Source organism: Pelobates fuscus, chromosome 6 (genome assembly GCF_036172605.1).
Source record: "Pelobates fuscus isolate aPelFus1 chromosome 6, aPelFus1.pri, whole genome shotgun sequence".
Lineage (NCBI taxonomy): Eukaryota > Metazoa > Chordata > Amphibia > Anura > Pelobatidae > Pelobates > Pelobates fuscus.
The window spans coordinates 37,792,954-37,807,452 of record NC_086322.1 but is presented as its reverse complement, the minus strand read 5'-3'; the positions used below and the strand labels follow the sequence as shown (position 1 = coordinate 37,807,452).

The following is a 14,499-nucleotide window of genomic DNA, read 5'->3' as shown; positions in this document are numbered from 1 at the left end:
TAGAAGTTAATTGAGAACACATGGACAGCGCAGGTTTGGGTGAAAACACAGAAGTTGTAGAACAAGCAACTTGCTCTAGTGGAGCAATCGGTTAGCGCGCGGTACTTATAAGGCAGTATCTGTTGAGCAATGCCGAGGTTGTGAGTTCAAGCCTCACTTAGAGCAGTTTTGCATTTGCTTTTCATTGGTTTATCTGCAAGGTCCAGCACGTTGTCTCCAACCAGCTCTCAACGCCTCCCCAGTCCAACAGGATGTAAATGGATTCTATTTTGTCACTCTGTTTGCCCTTGTTTTTATTTGCTCTTAAATTCATCGTACTATTTTTGTTAGGGATTGCCTTTTTTTTTAGTAGAAGTGTTATCTTGGGCAATTTTTGGCCAAGGGGCGGAGCTTAAGCAAAGTTCCACTTCGGTTGCTAAGCGGATTTACTGACAATTAATCAGTGAAAAGAATGCAACTAAAGGACAAACTGTATACACCACGGACAGAGGAGAACTAAATAGCTGTGCCCAAATATTGAGAGTCGGCGCAAGGGGGAAAACATGATAAATATAGATTGAGGCAAGTGGTAAGGTGGATAGTAGACGATACAAGGGGTATAAGGAAAAGAAAATTGAAAAGAAAAAAGTTGCATGTCATACTTGTTTTGCCTTTGCAGCCCTCTTCTTCAATGGTTGGAACATTCCATTTTTATGACCTGAGTTTTCTTAAACTGTGCTGCCACCACGATGCGCATCTTTTTTCCGTTTACAAACAAACGAAAACTAAAGAGTTTCACTATCTTAAAGACTTTTGGCTGCATGACACTGTAGGTGCAAGACAAATGATATTGTTACAGACACTGAGCTTATCGTGTGTGGATACTAAGACAAGCTTGTGTTTTTTTTTTTTTTTTATTGTTAAAAGAAAGGTACACGTCAAGCCCCAGTGGCCTAATGGATAAGGCACTGGCCTCCTAAGCCAGGGATTGTGGGTTCAAGTCCCATCTGGGGTGCACCCGCGTGTTTAAGGTGGTTGAAATTTAGTATGGCACTCAAATTTAGCATCCCCCAAATGTAATATTTTATTCGCTGATGAGATTATGTGAGGTTTAATCATGGAGACAAGTAGTTGTGTAAAACCATACAGGGTTTTTCACTAAAGTGAAAATGATCAGGAATTTCAAGTGTATTTCAATTTAAAGGACCAAGTGGACAATTTTTTCCAAGTTACCTACGCCTTCAGTTCAGCTGCGTCCGCCTTGATTTTAAAATTCACTTTAAATTCTGGACAATTCTCAATTCAGTGAATATATCTGTACGATTATGAAATTGCCACATGAAACTTGCATTCAACTAATTAGAAGTTAATTGAGAACACATGGACAGCGCAGGTTTGGGTGAAAACACAGAAGTTGCAGAACAAGCAACTTGCTCTAGTGGCGCAATCGATTAGCGCGCGGTACTTATAAGGCAGTATCTGTTGAGCAATGCTGAGGTTCAAGCCTCACCTAGAGCAGTTTTTGCATTTGGTTTATCTGCAAGGTCCAGCACGTTGTCTCCAACCAGCTCTCAACGCCTCACCAGTCCTACAGGATGTAACGGGATTCTATTTTGTCCCTCTGTTTGCCATTGTTTTTATTTGCTCTTAAATTCATCGTACTATTTTTGTTAGGGATTGCCTTTTTTTTAGTAGAAGTGTTATCTTTGGCAATTTTTGTCCAAGGGGCGGAGCATAAGCAAAGTTCCACTTCGGTTGCTAAGCGGATTTACTGACAATCCATCAGTGAAAAGAATCCAACTAAAGGACAATCTGTATACACCACGGACAGAGGAGAACAAAATAGCTGTGCCCAAATATTGATAGTCGGCGCAACGGAGTAAACATGATAAATATAGATTGAAGCAAGTGGTAAGGTGGATAGTAGACGATACAAGGGGTATAAGGAAAAGAAAATTGAAAAGAAAAAAGTTGCATGTCGTACTTGTTTTGCTTTTGCAGCCCTCTTGTTCAATGTTTGGAACATTCCATTTTTATGACCTGAGTTTTCTTAAACTGTGATGCCACCACGATGCGCATCTTTTTTCCGTTTACAAACAAACGAAAACTAAAGAGTTTCACTATCTTAAAGAACCTTGCCTATTGGCTGTGTGACACTGGGTTCAAGTCCCATCTGGAGTCAAAGGTGGTTGAACTTGAGTATGGCACTCAAATTTAGCATCCCCCAAATGTACAGTTTTATTCACTGATGAGATTACGTGAGGTGGGCAATTTTCAGTTCAGCTGCGTCGTCCTTGATTTTAAAATTCACTTTAAATTCTGGACAATTCTCACTTTAGTGAATATATCTGTATGATTATGAAATTGCCACATGAAACTTGCATTCAACTCATTAGAAGCTACTTGAGAACACTTTGACAGCGCAGGTTTGGGTGAAAACACAGTAGTCGCAGAACAAGCAACTTGCTCAAGTGGCACCTTGACTGCCTTTGTGTGTTAGACCAGCGGAGAACAGATCACCCCCACCCGTCTATAGGGGTAGCGGGGTAGGAGCGTAGACAAGATTGCTTAGCTTTTGGAGATGGGAGAGCGGTTTCCTCTCCCTAGCTCCAAAGGATTTTTCTATATGCATGCAAATAAGGGGTGGGGAATTTATTAGCTGTCGCAGCACAGCCCGAGCCCTGCAGACCTGGCTGGGTTTGAACTCACAGAGATCAGACACGTGTGCCCAGATATGAGTATGTACAAATAAAAAAATTAAAAAATTATTCTTCTTTCTCTCTCTCTCTCTCTCTCTCTCTCTCTTTTCTTTTTTCTCTTTTTATTTTTTATGTTTTTATTGTTTTAATTATTTTTATGATATTCTTGTAAATAATTAATTAATGATTAATGATTCATATTAGGATATCAAAAAATATTTTATAATGCATTTAGTTTATGCTGGGATGAAAGGGAGTGAAAAATATGTCACCAAATTCTGGGTGAGGATTAAGGCTGCCTCTTGAGGCTATAGATTTAAATATTAAATAATTAATGGACCTGAGGATAGGACTTTATAATCGTTATTTATTTATCCACATAATTTTTTTTTTGTTTATAGTTATGTATAGTGTTTATTGTATTGCTGATTGTTGGTTGTGGTGTAAGGGCGTGAAGATAAATGCTGGTATAAAAAAGGAGGTACACTACTAAGGCTTGAGAAATATTGGAAATAATTGCCTGCAAGGCTATGTGTGTGTTTATTACACTTATCTTCCTGCTTCAATACTTTATATATCTTCAATACCTCTACTGCAACCTTTTTTTTCCCCACAATACAATACATATCTATATATATATATATATATATATATATTTATAGAGAAAGAGAGAGACTGTCAGGGGTCCGCGGGTCCACCCTCAGTCCATCGCCGCCCGCGGTCTCCCCTCCTCCTACCTGTCGGCGAGCGGCGTCTCCTCTCCGCCGCTCGCCGCTCGCATCCTTCACGCCTCCCAGCGGCAGCATGTATAACGCTGCACGCTGGAAGGTTGTTAATTTATGCAAACGCCGGGGTCACGTGAGTGACCCGGCGTTAAAGCAACAGTACCACAATCACAGTGGGAGGCTTAGATATCTCCCACGTGTGATTGTTAATTCTGATTGGAAGTTATCCAATCAGAATTAAACCTAGGGTATTTATACTTACCTTTCCTGTTCCTCCCTGCCCTGTTGTGATCTTTGCTGTATAGTATTGATTCTGAACTTGTCATTTCTGGTTACGTACTCTCTGGCTTGTTAAACTGACTTTGTGACTTTCTCCTACCCCTTTGACCTTGGCTTGTTTATTGTTATCCTGTCTTCTGGTTCCCCTGACTCGGCTTGTCTCCTGACTATTCTGTGTGTGCTTAGCCCGGCCACTCTAAGGTCCGGTACGGCACCTTTTCTGTGTTTGTGTGTGTCTGTTAGCGTGTTGGGTTCCCGGAATCGTGACATTACAACAGGGCCATTATGGAACCTGCTGACATTCCACAGCTCCTAGTTAATCAGGAGGCTAGAATGGATGGTTTAGACCATCGTATGGATCAGTTTGCCCAGGCTTTACAAACCATACTGGCTCGTACTGCCCACTTGCAACCTGCCATTCCAGAAGTTGTTGCTGCTGGGCCAGAACCCAGTCCTGATCCAGCAACCGCTCCTGCTCACGTGGTTCACATGACGCCACCTCAGCGCTATAGCGGTGATCCAGCATTGTGCCGTGGTTTCCTCAACCAAATTGATATTCATTTGGTGATGAATCCGCGCTCCTACCCCACTGACAGAACCAAAATTGATTTTCTGATCAACCATTTGTCAGGGAAAGCTCTAGCATGGGCCAACCCCATGTGGGAGAACACGTCCCCAATGTCCTTTGCAGACTTTCTAACAGCTTTCAAATGTACGTTTGATCAGCCCGGCCGGGTTGCTTCTGCTGGCAAAGCTCTGCTTAGGATCCGACAGGGCAGTAGATCAGTAGCGGATTATACCATTGAATTCCGCACTCTGGAAGCTGAAGTGGTTTGGAATAACGACTCTCTCGTAACAGCTTTTCAGGAGGGTTTGGCCGCTTACATATTAGACAAAATAGCATCCAGGGAATTGCCTGTTCTTCTGGATGATGTAATAGATTATATCATTCTAATTGACAACCGTATAAGAGAGAAGCGTAGTCAAAGAAGGATGAATACACAGGGGTTACCTGCTTTACCCAGTACTGCACTACTAGCATTACCTCCCCCTAATCAACCACCTCCCGAACCCATGCAATTAGGTGCTGTAGGCTTATCTGAAGCTGAAAGAACGTACCGCAGAAGGGAGGGCTTGTGCCTTTATTGTGGTAAGAGGGGGCATCTCCGAAGTAACTGTCCTAGTTTACAGGGAAACTACAGCACCTAAGGCCTAGAGAGGGGTCGGCCTCGGGTGTTATGGTTTTTTCCCCTCATGTGTCCATCTCTAGACCATTCATTACGGTTACTCTTTTGGTCAATCAAACCACGGTTACAACTAAAGCCTTGATCGATTCAGGTGCTGCAGATAACTTTATCGATGAGAACTTTGCTAAAAACGCAGCCTTGAATCTGATCCAAAAGGCCACACCCTTGGCCGTTGAGGCCATAGATGGTAGACAACTTGAGAAACCTCTGGTGACCCATGAGACCCAAGAAATGGTTATGGCCGTGGGTGCCTTACACAAAGAAAGGATAACCTTCCAAATAATTGACTCCCTTACAGCTTCCATCATACTGGGCTTCCCCTGGTTAGTTAAGCATAACCCGGTACTTGATTGGGGTTGTTTGGATATACTCTCCTGGGGGGAATCCTGTCAACAAGACTGTATGGTCCATTTACGTCCCGTTTGTTTACTCAATGTGCCTACAGCTAAACCACTTTCTGTTTCTGTCCCTCCTGTGTATGCAGACCTCGCATTGGTCTTTGAAAAAAGGGAAGCTGATAGACTACCCCCACACCGGGATTATGATTGTGCCATAAACTTGTTGCCTGGAACGATGCCTCCTAGGGGCAAGGTCTACCCACTTTCTGAGAAAGAAAACCAGGTCATGGAGGAGTACATACAGGAATCCTTACGTAAAGGTTTTATCAGAAGGTCCTCCTCTCCGGCTGGTGCTGGTTTCTTTTTTGTTGCCAAGAAAGAGGGCGATTTAAGGCCATGTATAGACTATAGAGGCCTGAATAATATAACAGTTAAAAATGCTTATCCTATCCCTCTCATTACTGAGTTGTTTGACCGTGTCAAAGGTTCTAGATTTTTTACCAAACTAGACCTCAGGGGGGCCTATAACTTGGTTCGTATAAAAGAAAATGATGAATGGAAGACAGCGTTCAATACACGCAGTGGGCATTATGAGTATCTAGTTATGCCTTTCAGACTGTGTAATGCTCCTGCTGTCTTTCAGGACCTCAGAAATGATGTCCTTAGAGATTTACTACACGTCTGTGCCGTGGTCTATCTCGATGATATACTTGTATTTTCTCCTGATCTGGAGTCTCATCATGCCCATGTGAGGAAGGTACTTAAGAGATTGCTACAAAATGGTCTTTATTGTAAATTGGAGAAATGTTTATTCGACCAAAAATCAGTACAATTCCTAGGGTACATCATTTCTGAACAGGGGTTCAGCATGGATCCTTCAAAATTAGAAGCCATGTTGTCTTGGCCTCTTCCTCAAGGCCTTAAGGCAATACAGCGATTTATAGGCTTTGCCAATTATTATCGCAGGTTTATTAAAAACATTTCATCAGTCATTTCTCCTATCACTAAACCGACTAAAAAGGGTTTGCACCCCAGGGTTTGGACTCCTGAAGCCATGAAAGCCTTTGAGACTCTCAAAAAGGCATTTGCCACTGCCCCTGTGCTACACCATCCCGATCCTTCCCTTCCCTTTGTAATGGAAGTAGACGCTTCATAATCAGGTGTGGGAGCTGTATTATCACAAAGACTATCCTATAACGAACCCCTCCATCCCTGTTGTTACTTTTCTAAAAAATTATCTGATTCGGAAAAGAATTACGACGTCGGGAACAGGGAACTATTAGCTATTGTGATGGCTTTTAAAGAGTGGAGATACTTATTAGAAGGAGCCAGACACGAAATCCTGGTTATAACTGATCATAAGAATCTCTCCTATATAGCTGATGCTAAAATGTTGTCCTCTCGTCAAGCCAGATGGTCCTTATTTCTTTCACGCTTTCAGTTCATTATCACATATAGGCCTGGGTACCGTAATGTCAAGGCTGATGCTATCTCCCGACAATACGAACCTTTGGAGTCTATTGCCCCCGCTCCTGAACCCATTGTACCCACGTCTAAGATAATAGCCGCTACCCGTTTGGTTATTTCATCCCTTTTCCTGGATGGTATCAAGGCATACCAAACCCAAGCACCCTCTGAGACACCTGTTGATAGATTATACGTGAAAGAAAAAGATAGAAAGAAATTGTTAGTTTTATTTCACACCGCCAAAACGGCTGGTCACCCAGGGGTTACCAAAACATACAAGGGTCTCCTTCAACAATTTTGGTGGCCTTCACTTAAGCAAGACGTAGTGGATTATGTGCAGGCTTGTCGTGTTTGTGCACAGTGTAAGTCCCCTACTGTTAAACCCCCGGGCCTCCTGATGCCTCTATCCGTACCCAAGAAACCATGGACCCACTTATCCATGGACTTTATTGTGGATCTTCCTTCATCCGATGGAATGACAGTAATTTTGACTGTGACTGATAGGTTCTCTAAGATGGCACACTTTATTCCACTCAAAAAACTACTTTCTGCGGTTCAGTTGGCTCGGGTGTTTACCAACGAGGTTTTCCGCTTGCATGGTATACCACAGGATATCGTATCCGACAGGGGTCCTCAATTTGTCTCTCGGTTTTGGAGGGGCTTTTGTGCTGAGATGGGGATTTCCTTGTCATTTTCCTCCTCCTATCATCCACAATCCAATGGAGCTGCCGAACGGGCGAATCAATCTGTGGAGTTGTATTTACGCTGCTTCACAAATGCACACCAGGACAACTGGTCTCACCTCCTTCCCTGGGCTGAATTCGCCAGAAACACTGTGACTCATTCGTCCACTGGCTTAAGTCCTTTTTTGGTTGCTTATGGGTTCCAACCCTCTGTCCTTCCCGGCGTATTCTCCGACAAGGGAATACCCGCTTTGGACGAGCACCTAACCTCCTTGCGGAAGATGTGGGATCAGGTCCATGCTACTCTTTCTCGAGTGGCTGTTACTCAGAAGAGAGTTGCTGATCGTCGTAGAGGTGCTGCTCCTTCTTATGTTCCGGGTGATAGGGTTTGGTTGTCCTCTAAGGTTGTTCCTTGGCCCCTACAAGGTATTGCGTAGGGTCAATCCTGTGTCCTACTCCCTGGCCTTACCTCCTTCCATGCGTATTCCTAACACTTTTCACACCTCCCTTTTGAAGCCCCTGCTCTGTAATCGATTCTCTGGTCTTCTCAGGCGTCCGGATTCCCTCCGCGCTGTCTCTAGTGACGTGTACGAAGTGGCTGCCCTGCTTGATTCTCGTTTTTCTCGGGGTCGCTTGCAGTATCTGGTTGACTGGAAGGGATACGGCCCTGAGGAGCGGTCCAGGGTTTCTGCCTCTTATGTGAACGCGCCCTCTTTGGTCCGCTCTTTTCATGCGCGGTATCCTTTGAAGACTTCGGCTTCCTGCCCGTTGGGCGGTCCTCGAGGGGGGGGTTATGTCAGGGGTCCGCGGGCGGCTAGGAGGGGAGGCTGCTCGCAACTTGCAGCACTCACCCTCAGTCCATCGCCGCCCGCGGTCTCCCCTCCTCCTACCTGTCGGCGAGCGGCGTCTCCTCTCCGCCGCTCGCATCCTTCACGCCTCCCAGCGGCAGCATGTATAACGCTGCACGCTGGAAGGTTGTTAATTTATGCAAACGCCGGGGTCACGTGAGTGACCCGGCGTTAAAACAACAGTACCACAATCACAGTGGGAGGCTTAGATATCTCCCACGTGTGATTGTTAATTCTGATTGGAAGTTATCCAATCAGAATTAAACCTAGGGTATTTATACTTACCTTTCCTGTTCCTCCCTGCCCTGTTGTGGTCTTTGCTGTATTGTATTGATTCTGAACTTGTCATTTCTGGTTACGTACTCTCTGGCTTGTTAAACTGACTTTGTGACTTTCTCCTACCCCTTTGACCTTGGCTTGTTTATCGTTATCCTGTCTTCTGGTTCCCCTGACTCGGCTTGTCTCCTGACTATTCTGTGTGTGCTTAGCCCGGCCACTCTAAGGTCCGGTACGGCTCCTTTTCTGTGTTTGTGTGTGTCTGTTAGCGTGTTGGGTTCCCGGAATCGTGACAGAGACAGAGAGAGTGAGACAGAGAGGGTACATAACAGTGAATTGTGTATTGCGAAAAACAAAATCTTGAAAAGGTTGCAAACCTGTAGTAGAGGTATTGAAGCAGGTGAACATACTCTGAAATGTTAACATAGTGGGTGATTGATTCAGTAAAAGGATTACTCCAGGCATCAAAACCACAAGAGACTGCAGTTTGCCTCTTACCTGGGTCATCCTGGGTGCCAAGCTTCTTCCATGCTGGTTAAGTAAAGCTGTTATGCCTTCAGCAGTAAAGGGTTATGCCTTCAGCAGCAAGCTGATATATCTTAGTATGTGCAGTGTTTCATACTTACAGGGTCCTTTTACCATGGCCACTTCAATATACTGCAAAATGCAAAGACCACCCTCCTATAAGTACAAACAATAAAGAATAACCATTGAACCATCGGAACTTTAGAACCGTTAAACGAAACATAAAAGGACAGCCTAAAGCACAGCCTAATAATCGAGCATTGGGTGGAACCTCTACATGGAATTCTCTTGACCCATCTCCAAACACCAACCCACATGGTCATCTAAAGTCCCAGTCAGTAAAGTTGAGAATGCTCTGGCACAACCTCTCTAAGATTTTGACATATCATGCTGGAACAAAATGTGTTTTTTATTTTGTGGGAGTAGAGTAGGGATAGAGGGTTAAGTGTAAACTACAAATAAAGAAATGGAAGTCACTGTCACTCCAAAACAAACAGAATAGAATAGATGTTGATTCTTCAAATCAATGTATTGTTTAGTTTGAATCTGGTGGAATTTTGGGGTTTGATAAATATGCAAACATTATACCTTATCAAGTGTTCACTTCTGAGAATTGATTGGTGTCTATTTTTATCAGGCCTGTGTCTTAACTCCAGTCATGTCACTTTAACCTCAGTATCACAATTCAACTTTGAATTTTATGTGCCGTTTTTGCTCAGAAAGACTTCAGCCTTGAGAAAGAGAGTTTCTCCCGAAAGCTTGTAATTCTGTTGCTCCAATTAAAGAAAGGTATTACAAGATACAAATTTCATCTGTTATTTTACATCTGCCTCACTGGAATAATACAGCTTTGATCTCTACTTTATATATAAATAAATAAATATGAAGGAAAGGAAATTGGTAGACATTTCTGACAGACAGCACAAATCATTTTAATAACACCTACTACACAATGCATAATGTAGGCTTATCTGGCCAGTGCACACTATCTTTTTTAACCTGTTCCTGCCGTTCAATGTATCATTGCATCCTGAACGCCTTGGGCTTTAACGACGTTAGGACGTAATGTCATGTTCTAATGTCTGTGCCCATGTAGCCCCCCGCTTCTTAATTTTTCCCAGTATTTTATATATTTTATTCATATTAAATTATGTTTCATATATAAATATGTGCTGTGGGATTAAAGCCCTATTTCTCCTGAACAAAATGATATATAATAAGTGTAGGCACATTTAATATAAAATTATGGTTGAACAAACATGTAGCTCAATTCTAGGTTTTATTTTGTTTCAGAACTTGGACGATTCCCTCCATTCTTAAAATGCTCATTGGATCTGTTGATGATACTTGAGACACACGTTGTAGCTGATTGAAACATTGTGAAGGTCCACGCTGCAGGACTGTGAAAACTGAACAGTTTCAATTTGTATTGATTGTCGCTTCTGTTGACCATATCAGATACTTCCTGGCTCCATTTTGCCACTGCACATTGATTATATGCTAGCTACAAATATAATAGGTAGTTTATCAGTATCCTGCTGTCTTAATCTGTGCACACTGTGTGCTGAGAACAAATAGTGAGTCAGGAGTAACTGTCATGTTTTTTAGCAGCATCATTAACTACAAAGGTAAGGTTGGCATTAGCAGAAGTACTACTGAGAATGGTCTGAAAAGAGAGACCAAGATAGGTAGCCGGTACTAGGGTTAGAGAGAGGGAGCTCTGTATTTCAGTTTTGTATATATATGTCATATCAGTGATCCTGGCTGTATAGCATAGCTATGGGTGTCTACTTATTGTGCCCAGCTCTGGGTGTTTCACCTCTCTTATCTACTCAGCTGTACCTTTTGTATGGGTATCTCTATATTCTGTCCAGCTCTGTGTATTGTTTGGGTATCTTTGTATTATGCTCAGCTCCACAAATTATATTGGCATCACCTTATTGTACTGGGTTCTTTGTATTGTACTCACATCTCCTCATTTTACCTGGCTCAGTGTATTGTATGTGTATCTCCTTACTATACCTGGCTCAGTGTATTGTATGTGTATCTCCTTACTATACCTGGCTCAGTGTATTGTATGTGTATCTCCTTACTATACCTGGCTCAATGTATTGTATGTGTATCTCCTTACTATACCTGGCTCAGTGTATTGTATGTGTATCTCCTTACTATATCTGGCTCAGTGTATTGTATGTGTATCTCCTTACTATACCTGGCTCAGTGTATTGTATGTGTATCTCCTTACTATACCTGGCTCAGTGTATTGTATGTGTATCTCCTTACTATATCTGGCTCAGTGTATTGTATGTGTATCTCCTTACTATACCTGGCTCAGTGTATTATATGTGTATCTCATTACTATACCTGGCTCAGTGTATTGTATGTGTATCTCCTTACTATACCTGGCTCAGTGTATTGTATGTGTATCTCCTTACCACACCTGGCTCAGTGTATTGTATGTGTATCTCTTTATTATACCTGGCTCAGTGTATTGTATGTGTATCTCTTTACTATAGCTGGCTCAGTGTATTGTATGTGTATCTCCTTACTATACCTGACTCAGTGTATTGTATGTGTATCTCCTTACTATACCTGGCTCAGTGTATTGTATGTGTATCTCCTTACTATGCCAGGCTCAGTGTATTGTATGTGTATCTCTTTACTATACCTGACTCAGTGTATTGTATGTGTATCTCTTTACTATACCTGGCTCAGTGTATTGTATGTGTATCTCCTTACTATATCTGGCTCAGTGTATTGTATGTGTATCTCTTTACTATACCTGGCTCAGTGTATTGTATGTGTATCTCTTTACTATACCTGACTCAGTGTATTTTACGTGTATCTCCTTACTATACCTGACTCAGTGTATTGTATGTGTATATCCTTACTATACCAGGCTCAGTGTATTGTATGTGTATCTCCTTACTATACCTGGCTCAGTGTATTGTATGTGTATCTCCTTACTATACCTGGCTCAGTGTATTTTATGTGTATCTCCTTACTATACCTGACTCAGTGTATTGTATGTGTATATCCTTACTATATCTAGCTCAGTGTATTGTATGTGTATCTCCTTACTATACCTGGCTCAGTGTATTGTATGTGTATCTCCTTACTATACCTGGCTCAGTGTATTGTATGTGTATCTCCTTACTATACCTGGCTCAGTGTATTGTATGTGTATCTCCTTACTATACCTGACTCAGTGTATTGTATGTGTATCTCTTTACTATACCTGGCTCAGTGTATTGTATGTGAATCTCTTTACTATACCTGGCTCAGTGTATTGTATGTGTATCTCCTTACTATACCTGGCTCAGTGTATTGTATGTGTATCTCCTTACTATACCTGGCTCAGTGTATTGTATGTGTATCTCCTTACTATACCTGACTCAGTGTATTGTATGTGTATCTCCTTACTATACCTGGCTCAGTGTATTGTATGTGTATCTCCTTACTATATCTGGCTCAGTGTATTGTATGTGTATCTCTTTACTATACCAGGCTCAGTGTATTGTATGTGTATCTCTTTACTATACCTGACTCAGTGTATTGTATGTGTATCTCTTTACTATACCTGGCTCAGTGTATTGTATGTGCATCTCCTTACTATATCTGGCTCAGTGTATTGTATGTGTATCTCTTTACTATACCTGGCTCAGTGTATTGTATGTGTATCTCTTTACTATACCTGACTCAGTGTATTTTATGTGTATCTCCTTACTATACCTGACTCAGTGTATTGTATGTGCATCTCCTTACTATATCTGGCTCAGTGTACTGTATGTGTATCTCTTTACTATACCTGACTCAGTGTATTTTATGTGTATCTCCTTACTATACCTGACTCAGTGTATTGTATGTGTATCTCTTTACTATAGCTGGCTCAGTGTACTGTATGTGTATCTCTTTACTATATCTGGCTCAGTGTATTGTATATGTATCTCCTTACTATACCTGGCTCAGTGTATTGTATGTGTATCTCCTTACTATACCAGGCTCAGTGTATTGTATGTGTATCTCTTTACTATACCTGGCTCAGTGTATTGTATGTGTATCTCCTTACTATACCAGGCTCAGTGTATTGTATGTGTATCTCTTTACTATACCTGGCTCAGTGTATTGTATGTGTATCTCCTTACTATACCTGGCTCAGTGTATTGTATGTGTATCTCTTTACTATACCTGGCTCAGTGTATTGTATGTGTATCTGTATTGTAAAGTAATATCAGTATTGTGTAGATATCGCTATATCTTACCCTTATATGCAGCTTTTTGTATTGTATGGGGGCTACTGTTACAGGTTGTGGACGCAATGTTATTTAGATAGATGCCACAGGTCAGAAGATGGTGAGGTCAGAGTTCGAGGATTCTGGCACCCCACCATCTTAAATCTTGACCAGCCACCATTGGAATATTATCTAAGTGGGGATCCCATGCCCTTCTTCCTTAATTTCATTTTTTGTTTCCTTTTTGGCTGATTAGTAGCCGTATGTACAGCAGTGCATGTAATACGAAGAGTGTTTAATAGTTTGGGCAGGAATATGAGTAGGATGTTGGAATTGGAAAGTGTGTTCCACTAACATCTACAGTGTTATAGTTATTTTTACTGCATTTCCAGTACTGTTTCCTATGAAAATATGCTATTTATTGTGAAAGGCATGAGGTTTAATAAAGGATGAGGTGTATAAATGGTGGCAATGACATCTGAAAAGTGAACGGCAATTTAGCTACATCCATACGCAGCAATGAAAACACCTACAACCAGACGTCAGTGACCTTTAGCTTGTCCTTGAACCGGACTACATCCAGGCTTGATACAAAATCTGTGATTTGAAATAAGTTATCCTTTACAAAGCCTAAGCAGACTGATTATAAGTTATCCCTTACAAAGACTGAACAGACTAAATATGATTATATCCGTTCCATAATACGTCACTTTAAGGAGGCACCTAAGCAATTTGTCATCTAATTATAAAATTTATCTTAATTAATTATATTATGTTGAATATATTTTAAAATAGCAATATTTATTGGTAATAAAGTAATAAAACTGCGGCATGTACTACTCTTTTGCTGCAGGTTAACTAAAAATCTTGGACTTGGAAACAGGAGATCAATGAAATATTGATTTTAGCTGCCTCCTCATTCATCTTGTACAGTTTTACTGGCATCTTTGAACTACTTTGTGGATCTTCTCAATGGTAAAAAAAAAAAAAAAAAAAAAGCTGTTTTGTTGAGACATTCTAAAAGAAACTCAAAGTTAATATCTTTAACTCATGCTATGCCATCCTGAGTCCAAAATGTGGAATTTAACACCAAAGAGTGGCATACCCTGGTACCAACAGGGTTAAATGAGGGCTTTACATTTACCCCATTCATTCGTATATAGGAGCAATAATGCAAATACAATATAAATGCGATATGTTT

General features: G+C 41.5%; 2 non-coding genes across 2 annotated transcripts; both read left to right on the top strand.

Moving 5' to 3' along the window:
- The first annotated feature begins 72 nt into the window (after nt 1–72).
- Nucleotides 73–165, top strand: TRNAI-UAU (transfer RNA isoleucine (anticodon UAU)). Its single transcript is given in 2 exon segments — nt 73–110; nt 130–165. It is a non-coding gene; the product is annotated as a tRNA-Ile (tRNA).
- Nucleotides 166–921: 756 nt separating this feature from the next.
- On the top strand, nt 922–994 carry TRNAR-CCU (transfer RNA arginine (anticodon CCU)). The gene has a single exon. It is a non-coding gene; the product is annotated as a tRNA-Arg (tRNA).
- Nucleotides 995–14,499: the final 13,505 nt, after the last annotated feature.